General features: G+C 41.3%; 1 protein-coding gene across 1 annotated transcript in view; it reads left to right on the plus strand.

Moving 5' to 3' along the window:
• Positions 1–219: 219 nt before the first annotated feature.
• The window catches only part of LOC106011447 (metal cation symporter ZIP14), a gene marked incomplete in the record, with an annotated part of 32778 nt that continues 15497 nt past the window's right edge, over positions 220–17500 (plus strand). The window contains 1 exon segment of the mRNA XM_035969132.1: positions 220–531.

Here is a 17500-nt window from a genome sequence, read left to right on the forward strand (position 1 = left end):
GTGTGTGTGTGTGTGTGTGTGTGTGTGTGTGTGTGTGTGTGTGTGTGTGTGGGTGGGTGTGTGTGCGTGGGTGTATGCATGAGTGCGTTCGTGTGCATGCGTGTGTGTGTTTGTGTGTGTGTATGTGTGTGTGTGTGTGTGTGTGTGTGTGTGTGTGTTCGAGCGCCAACATCCAACTGTCTTTATCTTCACTCTCACGGACGTATGCCCCTCCCCCTCCCCCCTTCCCCGCATGTATTATCGCTTACTCAGAGTTTTTCCTATTCTTTCTTGACCTTGGCCCCAGCCTTTCGGGGCGTGTTAACCTTCGGGTGAAACAACGCGTAGGCCTACGTTGTTGCGAGACATCGTGTCTGTGTTTCTCTGTGCTTGTCTCCGTGTGTGTGTGCGTGTGTGTATGTGTGTGTATGTGTGTGTGTGTGTGTTAAAGCGCACAGCAGTCCACCAGCGAGCCGTGACATTTGTTGTTACCGGAGATAACGCACGCACGTTGGAGACCGTTCTTGTATTACGTAGCACTGGCTCTCATACGTAAGTATTTTCTACTTTCTGTTTGGTAAGAATTTCACAGCACTTGCGACACTATTAAGTCATATTAGTAGGTTTATCGAAGATTACAGGTGTTTCAAGAGACTAACGAACACTGCGAAAAAGGAGAAGAAATTAAGAAAGAATTATGTTTCATAGGATAGGTTTGAAGAAGAAAACCTCACCACCGAATCCGCCAACCATTCATGTTAATCACTTTCAATGTCTCGATTCAATTGAATTCATTCGAACAAGTATGTTCATGCATCGTATTGTCAGTGTGTAGAGTTGACTCTGTGTTTTAGTGATTGTCTGGTCTTCATGACGGCCACAACAGATGTGAACACTTATATTGATCCATCCAGTTAACTAAGGCTGCTCAGGGGAACTGTCGGGACTTTTCACGCGATTGTTACTGGGGAACAGTTACTAGATCTAGATCTAGTGTTTTACAATTAATTTTACTAGTTCTTTTTTTACAGCTTAGCTTGGCCTGATTACTAACAGTATAGAATTCACTTGACCAGATACGTTTCATTTCGTCTCGATTTTCAATAATCAGTATTCAGTCAAATCGCCTAAATTTATGTTTTGGTTTTGTTATTTTTTTGTTTTTTTTTAGCTTTTTGAGCTCATTCTAATTTCTATATAAAAATGCAATTGGTATACCTAACTATGACCCCGTACCTAATAAAGCGGTTGTCAATGCACTGTTGAACTGTTTTTCAAATCTAAAAACATTCAGCTCTCTGAACCATTTTTAAAAATTATATTTTTCAAAGTGGAAAGTGAGAATTAAGCGCCACGTTGTGCCTTTATGTTAAATAGTTTGACAGACACCAGTTTAAATCAACCTCTCATACACAGGGGCAAAGGTTGGCGACTTGTTTGACAGGGTTATCAGAGTGAGACGAAGAACTGAATAAACATGAACTCGCACGCTGAAAGCTTTCCCACTATGCCTATGGGCACAAGGATTAACAATAAACCAACTTCGTATGTCTTATGTAATAAACTATCACTGTATTGTGAATGAAGACAAATCACGAACTCATATGCACGTGCCAAATTATCCAAATAGAAATTTCAGGACAAATCTCACTTTCGGCAAAAGGTGATGATAATTTTAACAAACTTGCGATAGGCCTATTGGTCTCAAGATTTTGTAATCGTAAAATTAACTGACTTGAAATGTGAATACACAACCAGGAGGCTAACATAGCATTAACGTGTTTTAATAGATCTCAATAGAGAGAAGAGCAGGGTTTTTCTACGCGTTCGCCATACTGTACAGTGATGATTGTGCAGCTAAGACTCCTAAGAGGTTATAGTACGAGAGCTCGTGGCAGTGAAGAAAACGAACGGGAACTGTGTGTACCTCTTCTGGAACTCTGCGTGCGGAGAGAAAACAACGGACGGGTGAGTACTTTTCGAGACCCACGTGGTTCCATCTCGACAGTCGTGGTAGGAAATCTCCAAGCTTGCTCTGAATTGTGGGGGCAGGGTGTGTTTAAAATACTCGAGCTCGTGGGGAGCATGGTGGGGACTCAGACTGTTGATGTACATCTTGAAAAAGGTGTGTATATGGGGGGGGGGGGATGCCGCTGAGGGCGAGAAGGCCTCCTTGTCTGACTCGCGCGACGTCTCTGCCGCGAGCTCTAGAACTACCCTTTTCCTGAGCAGTGTGTAGGAGCTCTGACGTTACGTCATGCGATACACACTGAGTAACCTCACTACATGACTGCAGATTCAAAATTGTCAATTTCAAAATAATGTTTGCTAAAGTTTGAATATCGGGTCAATTCAGGTTAACCGCAAGCCACGTTTATTTTGGTGCGCTGATTCCGTAAATGAAATCCGTTTTTAGCTGGGATAATTATTTTTAAAAATTATGCACACAAAATTTGATCGCGTGTTTCTGCAAACTCCAAATGGATTCTTATCCAATGTTATGTTGCTTACAGTAAATTTGTTTCAGAACACTGCCAGCGCCGAACTTAGACTGGTGGCAATATTGAGTCTATTCCGTCCCAAGCCTTAAATGCAGAGGGTAAAAATGGTGATTCCATTACGATACACACATGCTGTAAAAACGCATAAAAAGCAATGAGTACCGATACCAGGATCAATATCGTTAAGATTAAGTATTCGTTTCACACAGTCATTGTTCTTCGATCGGATCCCTGTTTTTCATGGTCGCCGGGGAAGTTCTTCAGGTTTTACAACAGACTTGCATAATATATCATGATATTGGATGTAGATTTGAGTATCATTCAGTATAGTGTACATAGGAGTATCTACCGGCGCCCCTAGTATAGCGGTTTGGCGTTTTGCCGTCACACTTAGAAGACCCAAGTTCGATTCCCGTGTGGAGAGAATTTTTTATCTTTCTGATGGGACGTTGGATCCTTCTCAGCCCGGGTTGGCCTTGACAGGCAGTGTGGAAGCCCGCCTCCTAAATAATCTAACGTACGTCAAAGGGGGCGTGAAATACCTACATTGGGGGAAAAAGAAAAGAAAATAGGACTAGCTTTATAACAGAATATCGAAGAACAAATATTTAGTTTCAACGTTACCTGATTTACTCTGATTAAAAGACAATTGCTGATTCCACTGACACGTATCACATTTGTCACATTTTGCCCCCCCCCCCCCCCCCCCCGGGGACTAGAGTTTAGATCATCCAGGAGAAGGGCTGTTTTATCCTGTCTGGTAGAGCCAACCGAGACTGAGGGGTAATAGTATCGTAGTAGAAAGACGAAAATAAGTGGTACACCTTACAAGTCAATAGACTTCTTTGCTCGGGAATGGAAGTCACGCCGTCTGCGTTCAATGACGATCAGTCCAACTTTTCCACCATCTACACCAGCAACCCCCCCCCCCCCCCTCTCTCTCTCTCTCTCTCTCTCTCTCTTCCCCTCTCCCTCTCTCTTTCCCCCCTCTCTCCCCCCCCCCTCTCTCTCTCTCTCTCTCTCTCTCTCACTAAACTCCAGAATATTTTTTAAGTCAGCGTTTTACGGCACTTCCGACTCAATTAGGTCCTATAAGTGCCATTAGATGTGGTACATGAGAGCAACAAACACGAAAAAGGAGGAGCAATATGGACAATAAATGTTTGATAGAAAAGAAGGAGCAAACTACAACAGAGAACCTCCCAAACACTCACCTCTGGAATGATCGTAGAAGAAAAATACAAACATTAAAAAATAATATACAAAACTGTATCATAAATAAAGAAGATCCCTGCCCGTCAGTTACGACCTTTGGAACATGAATGTAGTTGGGAGAAAATTAGTGAGCTGACACCAGTTTGTCGTACCTACCTGTATTTTTTTCTGTCGCTTATACCGTGAGAGGGGGCTCTCGTGGTCTAGAGGATAAGGTGTTCGTCTCTCATTCAATAGGTCCCGGGTTCGAATCTGGATAGCAGCGGGAAAAAAATATTTTCTAAAATGTTCTCCTTTCACATCTTTTCCTGATCTCTAACAATGCTCTGTCGTCTGCTTTCGTCTCCACTTTCTGCCCCCCCCCCCTCCCCCTTTCACCTCCTTTGCCCCCTTCTGTGGGCTCCTGACTGTCTCTGGAGCCTTTGTACTGCTACACCTTAGCTCCTTCTTCCTGCTGTCTTTCAGCCACACTCCTGGTCTTATGGTAGGAAAGATCAACGCCTAGTCTTCTGGGACAAGGTCGAGAAAGCTCGGAGGTCCTGAGTGCAAGTTGCGTTCGTCAAAGATCCCTTGGTGGTCCAAAATCGATAAGAGTTGGTTTCGGCTGCCACCCGGGCAAAATTCCAAATTTCCCACCAACTGAAATTTTTAAAAATATGTCCCGCGCCCTCATATGACCTTATGCAGTTGCGAGCGCCGTAAAACACTACCCCCCCCCCCCCCCCCCCCACCCATACTGCGAGATACCCAGGGAGGGAACATCGTCGGGTCTTGGGAAACAGGAAAGTCAACTAGAGTAGGAAATTAAGGAACTTTAGGAAATTAAGGAACTTTTTATAATAATAATAATAATAATAATAATAATAATAATAATAATAATAATAATAATAATGATAATAATAATAATAATAATAATAATAATAATAATAATTGCATTTAAAAAGTGCATCCACGCCCTACAGCATGCTCTTTGCACTTTACTATTATTGTTATCCAAGCAAACCCTGGTGCACCTAGAAACATTCTTTGTTTCCAGAAAGCCTAGTGCAAGCTACGGATTGAACGTGCTCGAACACTAACATACTGGCACGATCTTTCACTGGGTACTCTTTCCCACCTGGGCGAAGGGAGGAACATTTGTGTGAAGTGCTTTTCTCAAAGATAGAACGTCTTGGCCCTGATTGGATTTGAACCCTCGACCTTACGGTAACGAGTCCGAGAGCCTAACCACTTGGCCACCGACGCCATCTGAAAACAGTTTATAAAGAGAGAAAAAAGACAGCTGATCCACATCAGAGGCAAATGTTTAACACTTTCAGCCGACAGCGGTAAAAACAGACGTCACGTGTTGATAAATTTTGACTTTCTAGAATGAGACAATGGGAAAAAAGACACGAAAAAGCTCACAAATAACAAAAGAGAACAAAGCAAAACAAAAATATATAAATATTACAACAAAAAAGTATTTTTTAAAAATATATATGTTATATTATAGTTTTAGTTTACGTCCTTGTATGACTGCGCATTTTTGACTAAATGAGCTTGAGAAAAAAAGCAACCTGGGTGTGTGCTCAAACATGGTCATTCGGGAGAACATTGAAGGCTTCCTGAATAGGAAAAAAAATGAACGAAGCAGAAAAAAAAGAAAACTCTTGCAAATCTAATAGAAGGAAAACCCAAAGCTCCGGAAAAAACCACTCGGGGCAAAGCATGTCAGAGAGTACCATTAACAAAAACAAGAAAAGTGCATGAGGCAAACAGGATATTGTTTTACTTACACAAAAACAGAGCTATATGCAGGAATATTCGTTTCAAAAGGTATCATGACGGACATTATGTGTGTCGTCAGGTGTGTTTGTTTGTTTGTTTGTTTGTTTGTTTGATTGATTGAAAAGAACAATTTGGGCTTGCAAATACATCATTCAGTAACAAACAAGGATATCACAGAAGGAGAAAACGGATTTAGATGTCGGTCTATGACGACTTGTGGTCATTCGAGTTTTGCGGACACACTAACTCTACATAAATTGTTATTGTTGTACGACTACGAGTGCGTGCTTCTGCGAACATTTAATTTCCGAATTGGGTCCCTGTGACCCGTAATTTGACGCTTTGCTGTCCCGGTTCTTATCGTCATATAAAGCCGCCCGATTACCCGTGCATCGGGCAGATATGATATAACGTAGTGTGCTACTTGAAGTACTTGAGTTTTTCATCTTTCGCATTCAGACAAGTGGAAATGCAGTCTATGTACTCGTTGGGACTTGACTACTTCAACGAAGACTTCATCTGGTCTTAAAGCTTTTTGTTTCTTTTCCCTTTCGTCATATGTATGGTAAGTTGAAATATAATTTAACTATAGGCAGTTCCAGTGGCGTTGTTGACCTCGTGGTTAGGCTCTTGGACTAGCAACTGTATGGTCGTGGGTTCAAATCTCGTCAGGAGCCCAACGTTGTGTCCTTGGGAAAGGCACTTTACACGAATTTTCCTCACTTCGACCAGGTGGGAATGGTTACCCAGATGTAGACAAGGAAAGATCTTGCCAGATTATTAGTGTTTGGGTGCGTTCAATCCGCTGTTTGCACTGTATGCTTCCCGAGAAGCCGAGAACGGTTCTGAGTGTTCTAGGGTCTACTGGGATGATAATTCATGTAAATCGCATAAAGCATTATACTGGGGACCGAGGGTATGCACTTGATAAATGCAATAAACATTATCAGTGGGTGGTTGGCGGGTGCTCTGGTGTGGTTTACTCCTTCTTTCCTATCAAACATCTATCGTCCTTATCTCCCCCTCCTTCTTTTTTATGTTTGTTACTCTCTTGTAACACCTCTAATCTTCTGGCGCTCATATGGCCTTATGCAGTTGCGAGCGCTGTAAAATCTCAACTAAAACTAAAACATTATCATTTTTGTCGACTTCCGTATCATTTGTCACCAACCCTGTCCCTATGACCTTTCTTTCTTCCAAGGCTTTGTCTGTCCACTGCAGGATGTAGCTCTCCAACAACGACCAGCGCTCTTTTGTTTCATCAGCTGTTTTCCGTGTCCACATTGTATCCGTCTGCTCACTGATGACATCTTGCCACCTTCATTCTTGTCTTCTTCTTGGTCTGATCTTTTTCCGGTTCTTGGTCTCCATTCAGTGCACCTTTTAGTTCATCTGTTGTCTTTCACTTTACCGGTGTGAGCCTATCATCAATGCTCGTTATTGGTTCAATAAGTTTTTCTCGAATTTATTTTACCGGCGCCAGGTTACAATGGCAAACGCTGGTAAAATAAATATGATCTACACACAAAATATATGCATTCGAGGAATACCAAATATGCAATTTGACACAAATGCGAAAGAATTTCACAAACGTCATTCTCGGACAAGGGCGAAAATTCTCGGATGTCCCGTGTGTAAGTTTTGTATGTTAAAGATCCCTTGGCGGTCCAAAATTGATAAGAGTTGGCTTCGGCCGCCACCCGGGCAATATTCAAAATGTCCTACCGACTGAAAATGTTTAATGTGTCCCACGCACTCATATGACCTTATACAGTTTCGAGCGCCGTTAAACACTTGCCCAAAAAGAAAAACACAATAAAATATGCCATTGGACTGTGCAGCGTTCTATTGTTTTGTTTGTATGTTTATTAGATTTTTTTAAAAAGCTAAAGTTACCGTGTCTTGCTCAAGGACACACCTTCTGATTTCCATACACGTAACTTATTATGCTGAATAAATACGCATGGGGTCAATAATCGATTGGAATGTTCATCCCAGCATAATATGTACTAGTAAGGGCTACAACATCTTATATTTCTACAATTGAGCCAGACTGATCCGTTCTGTCACGATTCTAGACCTAGATACAAAGTACTTAAGCCTGTACAGTATTGCTTTCACAGCGTTCACAATTGTTTCACAACGCGGTGGAATCAGGCGCTCGTCAGTTTTAAGTTATGTGGAGGTACAGGTACCATTTTAAGGCTTGTTCAATCTTTCGATGAAAACGAAATGTCCATCTATCTTGAACAGAAGTCGAGATAGTTGTGATTGGAGGAGGCTGTGGTTATCTGGTTTCAGAGGTAGAATTAACCTGAAAATGTGAAAATGGCCGTCAAAGTTTGGTGACTTCCCCCATAGCTTGAACGTCCTTGGAAACTACACATTTACATTTTTATGCCTTTAATCAACGTTTTTCAATAAAAACCCTCAGAGAAATGTGTTTTTCAATGGGTATAAAAGGTGTTGAGCACCCACAAATTCGATAAAATTGTCCAAACCGGCTGCAAAATGCTGGTATTTTCGATTTTTTAAATTTTGACGAGCGCCTGATTTCACAACGATGCCTGACATATTGTTATTACTTGCTGACGATAAATGAGAGGTTTGAAATAGCACTGTGATCTATGTTCTATAACGTTGAATTGGGGCGCAGTCTCGGGTTGTCTTCTTTGGAGGATTATATGAATAAGGGCTGTCCAAATCTGCTGCATGGAATAGAGACATAATCTGGGGATTTCTCATGTCTGTTGTTTGTTGTTTCCACGCGCCTGTCTTGTGATGACAAGCACTGACGTGTGTTGTTGTATGTGCGAGCAACGTTTCACAAAGGCAGCGTGAGATTGGACACCAAGAGTGGAAACTGTGCACTCTCCATTTTTGTGAGGACATCGAAAGGGATGGTTTCACAAAAACACTTTCTAAAACAGCAGATGATATATTTTGTGGCGGATGAGCTATCGTCCTGTTCGTTATGTTTTGAAGTGGCGTCGGTGGCCTAGTGGTTAGGCTTACCGGACTCGTAATCGTGACGTTTGAGGGTAGGGTGTTCGAGCCGCGGGCCCGACGTTGAGTCTTTGGGAAAGGCACTTCAGACGAATTTTCCTCACTTCACCAAATTGGAAATGGGTACCCGGCCATAGACAGCGAAAGATCTTGTCAGTACGTTGGTGTTTTATCCCCTATAGATGGTTGCTTGCACTGTATGCTTCCCAGGAAGTTGAGTTTGTTTCAAAATGATCTCAGGTCTGCTGGGGTAATAGTATAGATTGTGAAGCGCATAGAGCTTGCTGTTGGGCGGGGATTGGCGCTATACTAATGCTAGCTATTATTATTATTATTATTATTATTATTATTATTATTATTATTATTATTATCATTATTATTATTATTATTATTATTATCATTATTATTATTATTATTATTATTATTAAGTTCTGAAAAGCCAGGTGTGTATGGTTGTTGTTGTTGTTGTTATTGTTGTTTTTGTTGTTGTTTTTGTTGCTTTTTGTTGTTGTAGTTTTTTTTGCTGCTGCTGCTAATGTTGCTGTCTTCGTAGTTACTGTTCTAGTTGTCTTCATTACTGCTTTGCAGCTGTTGTTGTTATTGTTATTGTTGTTGTCGTTGTTGTTGTCGTCGTCATGCCAACAACCCGTGAGCCGTGTGTCCATCCACAGTGTTATTTCATCAATCATGCTATAGCCAATATGAAATTTCAAAGTTCAAACTATGGGTGGGTGGTTGACGGGTGCTCTGGTGTGGTTCACTCTTCATTACCTATCAAACATCTACCGCCCTTATCGCTCCTCCTTCGTGTTGCGTTTTTTACTATCTCGTAACACCTCTAATCTTCGTCCTTCATAATATAACTTAATTATGTTGCAAGTGTTGTAAAACTCTTACTGAAACTTAAACTAAAACTAAAGTTTTGACTCTACTATCGAGCAAGGTTTGTGTTTCACGAGTCTTCACTATCTCAACTGTACACTCTTTCCCAACACTCAAGTGCCACAGAGAGAGAGAGGGGCTAATAGTATTCTAAGTGCCCTCTCGACTCAGCCCCAGGGAGGGCAATGCTGTTTGTCAGCTGCAGCAGTACATTGCTCCCGTACCTTCAAACCGTTAAAGTGTCCTCAAAAAACTTCAGATGAGATGTCGTCCTCTTCAGAAGGCCCACAATTTTGCGTTTGGAACGACCAAAATCTAATGCTCGGGGCTTGAGATGTTTTTATTTATTATAATCACTGTCCGCACTTTTCCGTCCCTGTTTATGACAAGACAGTCTTCTTGAAATGTAAAATGTTTTACTGTATGTATTGTGTGTAGACCAGCACGTAGGCGAACTTCATTCCAGCCGTGTCCCTTCCAACATCACTTTGATTTTGAGGTTAAGAAATTGGATCTAAATGTGGACTAATTGACTACCATACCAGTAAAAAATGAAAAATTCCTTCTTTTACAAGCCTTTGTATATTTAGCGTCTTGCAGATATATTGGTCATTATCAGACATTGACAGGTAAACTATTATTTCTGGGAAATTGAATAAGTTGAATATTGTGTCTTTGTTCGTTCACCTTGGTCACATTGGCATATAAATATTTCTCATTTCTTTTTTGTTATTGGTTTTTTTTTTTTTTTTTTTTTTTTTTTTTGTATGCTCAGCCAGTTTCATTTCTCATATTCACATTGACCTACACCCACTATGATATACGCATACACACTCGCGTAGACCTACACACAGACTAAATCTATATAGGTACACACTCGAAAAACACACACTGGATAAAGAGAGAGGGGAGAGGGGGTGGAGAAAGAGGGACATGGACAGGGAGGGGATGGGAGGGAGGAAGAGAGGGGGAAGGAAAGAGAGAGAGGCGAGAGAGATACAGATGGAGAGAATAAGGGATTAGAGAAACACAAAAAGACAAAGAAATATTTAAAAAGAGGGCGAGAGAGACAGAAAGAAAGAAAAAGAGAGAGAGACAGAGAGAGAGAGAGAGAGAGAGAGAGAGAGAGAGAGAGAGAGAGAGAGAGACATTTTGTTTAACAAAGGTTAAGGATTTTTAGTTAGACATCGATTGAGCTTTCCTTCCAGAAGCGCATAAATATAAAAACAACAGGTCAATGTTATCTAACTTTTCTTGGGTCAAAGTACAAAAAAGAAGTCAAGCAGAGGTGATCCAGTTCTGAGATTCATGACGCGAAAGAAACCCAAAGTTACCCACCGGCAGCTCCCACTAATTCGTCTGAGAAGCATAAATGTACCCACACTGTTAACGCTTGTTCTCTTTCGTCGGTCTGCGCTTAAAAAATTCCATCTCATTAATTATTAATTTGCCAATGAGCACGTAATTTTGCACGGTCCTCATAATAAATAGGCCAGAGACCTTTTTAAAAAAAAATCTTGGTCCGGTTTTAAAAAAAGAAATTTCTTTTGGCCCTGTACTAAGTACACATGTACTGCCTTCTTGGTTTTGATAAAAATAAAAAATTATAAAAAACAACAACACCCGTTTATCTAGAGTAGAGCTGGAGATATTTGCAATTGAAGGAGGTGGAGGTCGCCTTGTGCTTGTGGTAACATTAGTGAGAAAATAGCCAACAGAGTTTGGAGTATTCCTAAGTAAGAGCCTCCGAAAAACGATATTTTTGTGCCGTTTTTCAATAAACTTCACATTGGCATGTGTTCTTAAAATGGACATAAAATATTTTAAACACACGAAACAAAAATTTAACAAATCGATAAAATTTACCTCGCGGGCGGGGAAAAAATGTCGAATTCTTCGATTTCATTACATTATTTTGACGAGCGCCCTATTTCACCATGATGCCTCAGATTTATTGCAACAAAGGTGAGCCATTTATTAATCAAGAATGTTGGTTTAAAGCAGTCCGTAGAATATCGGGGTTGGGGGGGGGGGGTAGGTTTGAGAACCTCCAGCCATAGGAGAAAGTACGCAAAATCGAAGCGATATGTATCATGTGTTTTACGCCTTTATAACACCCCCTCCCCCCCCCCCCCCCACCCCAAGCTTAAAAACACATCGGCGTCTGTGGTGCAGCGGCAAAATCAACTTCGCTGTCACAAGCAGGAGACCTGTATTCGATTCCCGCGTGGGGAGAAAATTGTTAAGGCTTAAGGCGTAGGTCATATCTCGGTCTTTCTGATAGGACCGGACGATGTATCCGTCTCAGCCCGGAATGACCCTGACAAGTAGTGTAGGAAGCCTGCCTCCTTAGTGCTCCAAAGTGTGTTGATAGGGGCGTAAAAACACGTATTAAAAATCATATAAGCACTTTCTACGCATAGAGAAGTAGAAATGATGTTCAATAAATAAAATAATTCTACAACTAGTACAACGTGTTCATAGTTTTACAAAAACTGAAATTAGGCAAGTGTACTCACCAGCGAAGATACTATTTACTTTCGGCAAGAAAAACAGTTTAATCTTCCCAAGTCTTTGCATGAGGGTCTAAAGGTTGGATGACTTCTACTGAAATCTAAAAGTGTATTAACGATGGTCACTGCAAACTAAGGTTCAGGCACATTTTTCTTTGATGTCAGCCAAAAGTGGGCAACAAATACTAGAGGGTTTACAAAATACACAAATAACTTCGTGCATTGTATCAAGATTGTATCAAGTGTTCCTGTTTCCATCAACACCACGCGATGAACAGAGTCCACGGAATGTGAAGCACGATATATATATATATATATATATATATATATATATATATATGGCAAGGAAATCCTCTATTCAGCTGTTTATATAACCTTATGACATAAAGTTACTATGGGGGGTTCCTGTGGTCTAGAGGTTACGATGTTCGCCTCTCATTCAATAGGTCCGAGGTTCTAAACATGACAGCGAAGGGAAATTTTCTTCTCTCTAAAATTTTCTCCTTTCACCTCTTTTCCTGCTCTCTAACCATGTTTTGTCATCTGTTTTCGCCTCCACTTTCTGCCCCCCCCCCTGTTTGCCCCCTTCTCTGGGCTCCTGACTCTTACTGCAGCCTGTCTACTCCTACTCCTTGGCTCCTAGTCATTGTTGTCTTTCAGCCTCGCACCTAATCTTTGGGAAGTAAGGTTTAACACTTAGCCTTCTCGGATAAGGGCGAATAATCTCGGAGGTCCCGTGTGCAAGTTGGGCACGCTAAAGATCCCTTGGTGGCTTAAAATCGATAAGAGTAGGCTTTGGCCGCCACCCAGGCAAAATCCTAAATTAATTCCTATCACACACCTACACACACACACACACACACACACACACACACACACACACACACCGCGCGCGCTCATCTGACGTTATGCAGTTGCAAGCGCCGTAAAATAGAACACTTACCAAAACAAACTAAGTTGTTGTGGTGCTCGTGTAAAGGGTGCCGTCAGAAATCTGTTTCGAATGAAATCGTAGATACCAAAGTTTGTCCTTGGTGAGTTTTGTTTGACTTCTGCACACTGATCTTGAGACACCATCAGTTGTAGGCGTATTCGTTATTTTGTGGCAGCGAGTTTAGTTGAAAATATTGACCTACATACGTTACCATTTTGCCTTAAAAAGATGGGTTTCAATCTATAAGCTTGAATGAAGATTTGATTTATTATGGGGATACAGTTTTAGGCAAGTTCAGTAAAGTACATATTGATGGTGAATGAGGAAAATATTGCGAACAAACAAAGAATGCGGCATCTGATCAGTAGACGTGCCGGCTTTAAAGAGGTAATTTTCCGCGGTGACCCGATCATGCGGGTCCTACGAATTGGACAAGTATGGAGCTCTTCTTAAGGTACGTTATCGGCCTCCGTCTGTTCAGGTGAAATGTCAACAGGAAACGTCCCATTCAGTCTTCTTTGAAAGTTGAAATGCGATTTTTGACATGTTTGGAGATAAGCTTACTATTATATTATAGTCTGTCCACGAATATATGGCCAGCGTCTAGGTGCTTCACCGTCGCACGCACAGAGCATGAGTTCGAGTCACGTGGGAAGAGAATTTTTATCGAGTATCTTGGTCTTTCTGTTCGGATGTTGCATCCATCACAGCCCGGGTTGGAGGCGGGCCACCACTCCTGCAGTGATATAAATCGTATCAAAAGTGTGTACAAACAACTAGATCTCTAGATATCTACTCTAGATTTTGAAAAAAATTAACTTGAACACATCTTCAGATATTAGAATCATGTGCGCCTTACAATCAGGCATCAGTTTCGTGTGCACTGTTGTGTTCTCATCCCCCCCCCCTTTTCCGCCCCCCAAAAGTGTAAAAAATGTATACATTTTTAAAAATTACATCCTGTGACTTTCATCATAGAAAGTAGCCTACCATTAAAATAATGTATCCACGGCAATAAAAAGATGAAAGGTTAGTACGCCAATCACTTTACAAACTGTTTCGTGTGCACACAACACTAGATAGTTTAGTATCGTGCGCTCATCAAATTGGTAAAGACACGTAGCGTGATGGGCACCCATCCTTAAGGCCATCGTCTCAAACATACATACACCTACCTCGCCCTGGATGATACGGACAGGACAGGAAGAATGTAGTATCCTTTAACAGGCGTTGTTCCGTTTGATAGGTAGATCCCAGGAAACCTTTAATGTGAGAAAGCTTACCAGCTTTTGCCTCAAGTGTGTAAATATTAAGATATTTCCAAACAGCATGCTGCTGAATTTTGCCACAGGTAAATTTTAATTAATAGTTTACAATTTATGTCGGGGACGTCGCTGTTTCAATGGTAAAACTTCTGTTGTGCTAGACTGTGTGTTTACTTAATCAAAGAGAAACGAGCAACCTTTTAGCAACCTGGCTTATCTTCATAGCACTTGTATGTGATTAATCTTCAATGTGTCAGCTCTTAGAGTTACGAGTAATTATTATTTCAAGCTTTCAGATGAGTGCAAGGACAGAACGTGTCGAAGCCTTACTTTAATATGAGGCTGTTTATAAGACAAAGAGATCTGCGCGATTTACAGAGGCTTAACGTACATAAGGGCAATAACAATATTGGAAGTCACGAATACATAGGCGCACAAATACACACGTACATACAAATTTGCACATGCTCACAAATACACTCATATGCACAAATACACACATACACATGTACACCCATACACGCGAGCGCATACACGCACACGCGCACACACATTCACACACACACACACACACACACACACACACACACACACACACACACACACACACACACACACAAACGGGCTCTCGCGAGCAGGCACGTACGCAGCAAAAGTTTATTCTGAAAATTAAGCTAAAACCTCAACAACCAACAGGAAACGAGGGGTCCACGTGAATAAAGAGTATGTTGCCCTTTGTTCTCCCTATAATGACTTTCCATAGTTCTTTTTTACAGCTCTACCCCACGAGCCTGAAAAGCTCAGTGGATTGTTTCTCGAATGAGAAGGCTTTTCGGCTCAAACCAAGAATTAATTTTCGAATCAATTCACCCTTTTGTGAGAGGTGTAACGTGAGATTGAAGATGAATTACACTTTATTTTTTATTGTCCAAATTTTGCCCATCAAAGAAAATTGTTAATGCCTCCCTGTCTGACTCGGTCCAGCGACAGAAATACGCACAATGTTTGACCCATTATAAGAGATATGTGCACAATCTGTACTTTTTCATTATGGAAACTCTATTTAACAAAAAAACAAAGTGTTTTATAGGATGTGAGGTGAGCCTTACACACTGAATAAACTTACTAACTTGCTTACTTCTATCCCCAAAACCGTTGTCCCATAGAGCATTAAGCCAGCTTAGTTAATTTTTTTATAATCCGGCACAAGCTCAGATCGCTTGTGTGATTTCCTTCGTGTTGTTTCGTCCGTCAGAATTTCATGAATAACTTAACAGGCTCCTTGCGCGGTGACGCTATTAAATTAAAACATTAAATGTCAACCGTTTTTGTCCTACTTTTCTCCTGTACGAGGTAACCTGTCCCGCCTCACGACAAAACAAGTGGCCAATTGATCGCTTTTAAGCACAAGGGGGCTATCCCGAAAAATGCCGTTTTGAGAAAACCGTAGGTAACGTTTTTGGACCCTTGTTCAGTTTCTTTCAAAGACAAGGAGAGTTTTCTCTATAACAAAACAAATATACACACCAATGAAACCAAACTTCTCCTTTTGGTAGGGCAATGCCCACTTTTGGTGTAGTTTAAGATTTCTGGAAACCCCCAAAATCTGGGTTAGGGGCTTGTCCTTTCTGATTTTCACAGCACACAACTCACGAACAAAACAATGGTCGCTTTTAAGGACAAGCCCCTAACCCAGATTTTGGGGGTTTCCAGAAATCTTAAACTTGTCTTAGAGGTAGGGTGTTCGCCAGTCATTCAATAGGGCCAGGATTCGAAACCTAGCAGCGACGGAAATTTTTTTGTCAAAAATATTATTTTCTCCTTTCACCGTCATTGCTCTCTAATCATGTTCCGTCGTCTGCTTTCGCCTGATCTTAACGGGTAGGTAAGATCTAAGATCTGACCTTCTCGGATAAGGGTGACAAAAAATCACGGAGGTCCTGTGTGCAAATTGTGCAGGTTAAAGATCTTTTGGTGGTTGTAAAAGCGATAAGAGTAGCCGCCATCCAGACAAAACTGGAAAAATAATTCCTAACAAACTGAAAATGCCTAATGTGTCCGGCGCGGTCATATGGGCTTATACAGTTGCGAGCGCCCCCCCAAAAAATTAATTAAAATCAGAGTAGCCTATCGCTTCTACACAACACATTTATTTAGTCGTGCTTCTCTTATTTTCATTGTCTACAACTCACCTACTGGTGAGTGGTTAGCGGGTGCTGTGGTGTGGTTTGTTCTTTCGTTCCTCTCAAACAATACATTTAGTGTCTTTTAACTCTCCTGCTTTAGGGTTTGTAAGTTACACTCTAGTAAAAAGCTCTAGTCTGCCGCATTTACACGCCATGATTGTGTTGTAAGTGCCGTAAAACTCTTACTAAAACTAAAACCACTAGCCTTCGGCACTTAAACGACCTGGTTGTGTTGCAGGTGCCATAAGGCTCCCACTTACAACCACATAAAAACAGTTGGCGAACTATTTTCTCGTAGTGCTGTACTGAGCCGACAACCCGAGTGTTGAGAATAGCATTCTAGGTGACTTTCGGAAAGAAACTAAAAAAGAAAAGAAGATTTTAGTAGGTGTTTTTACGCCTCAACTGGCGCACTTTAGATCTTTTAGGAGGCGGGCTTCCGACCAAGCCGTGGATACAACATTCCAGCATAAAGACCGAGAAACTGGACAAAGTACGTTTCTCCCACTCGGCAATCGAATTGAGGTCTCCTGCTTGCGACAGCGAGCAGTGTAACGGCTGCACTTCGGACACCAGGGAAGAAGAATAATGATATGTGAGGCATCGCGTTGAAATCAGCCGGTCGTCTAAATAATAACATCGAAGAAATCACTATTTTTATGGCCGTTCAGGCAATTTTTATTGCATTTTCTTGTTTTGGCTCAACATCCTTAATGTTCATTTAAAAACACATGATTATTTGTGGATTTTACCGAAAAAAATATACATTTTCAGTTTCCAAGAATTCTCAAGCTTTGGATGTCACCAAACTTTGGCGCCATTTTCTCGCTAATTTTACCTCTGAAACCAGGAGACCCCCACCTTCTTTAATTGGAAATGTCTCGACTTTTATTTAAGATGGATGGGTATTTTTTTCGCCAAAGGCATGACAAATAAGCATGCATTAAGATGATATTCAAGCGTATTTTTACCCCCGAACTGATAAGTCCCACCGCGTCGGAACACAATGTATAATCGAGGTCAATGTGACTCGAGTGTTCACCACAGCTCTCTAAAACCTTGTTTGTGCCTTTGTCGTTACTGCTTGTACTTCCCAGTTTATGACGTTCTGAACGAGGAAAAAGGGGGGGGGGTATATAAACGTCGTCCCAGTTTCCGGCATATTAGAGGTAGATGTCACCGAAACTGACATGGCTCTCTCTCTCTCTCTCTCTCTCTCTCTCTCTCTCTCTCTCTCCCCTCTCTCTCT

The sequence above is a fragment of the Aplysia californica genome, unplaced genomic scaffold, assembly GCF_000002075.1.
Source record: "Aplysia californica isolate F4 #8 unplaced genomic scaffold, AplCal3.0 scaffold00118, whole genome shotgun sequence".
Taxonomy (NCBI): Eukaryota; Metazoa; Mollusca; class Gastropoda; order Aplysiida; family Aplysiidae; genus Aplysia; species Aplysia californica.